The sequence below is a fragment of the Penaeus monodon genome, chromosome 32, assembly GCF_015228065.2.
Source record: "Penaeus monodon isolate SGIC_2016 chromosome 32, NSTDA_Pmon_1, whole genome shotgun sequence".
In the NCBI taxonomy this organism is placed as follows: Eukaryota; Metazoa; Arthropoda; class Malacostraca; order Decapoda; family Penaeidae; genus Penaeus; species Penaeus monodon.
Genome location: NC_051417.1, coordinates 7,191,961 through 7,192,256, shown reverse-complemented (window position 1 = coordinate 7,192,256; position 296 = coordinate 7,191,961). Strand labels below are relative to the sequence as shown.

Below are 296 nucleotides of genomic sequence, written 5' to 3'. Positions count from 1 at the left end.
TCATTTCCTGATTTATCCTCGGCGCTTTTCCACGCCCTGATTTATCATTCTTTGCCGTTTCCTTTGGGAGAGGATGACGGGGAGGAGAAATAAGTGCGTTTATGTGTTTCTTTGTTTGTTTTTGTCGTTGTTTATGTTTTCGGATAGTCATGCGAGAGGTCAGGTCGATCGATTTTTTTTTCTAAAGAGTTGCATTGCCGTCCGAAACAATATGACGCATTAATGAGAAATATTTTCATATTCTTTCCCTCTTAAATCTCTTCCTCCTCCTCCTTTTTTATTTAACTTTCATAAGT

The 296-nt window shown here is 38.2% G+C and overlaps 1 protein-coding gene across 4 annotated transcripts in view; it reads right to left on the bottom strand.

Annotated features, from left to right (window-relative positions):
* The window catches only part of LOC119593404, a 24,066-nt gene that overhangs the window by 17,864 nt on the left and 5,906 nt on the right, over positions 1-296 (bottom strand). The gene's annotated exons all lie outside the window — the stretch shown is intronic.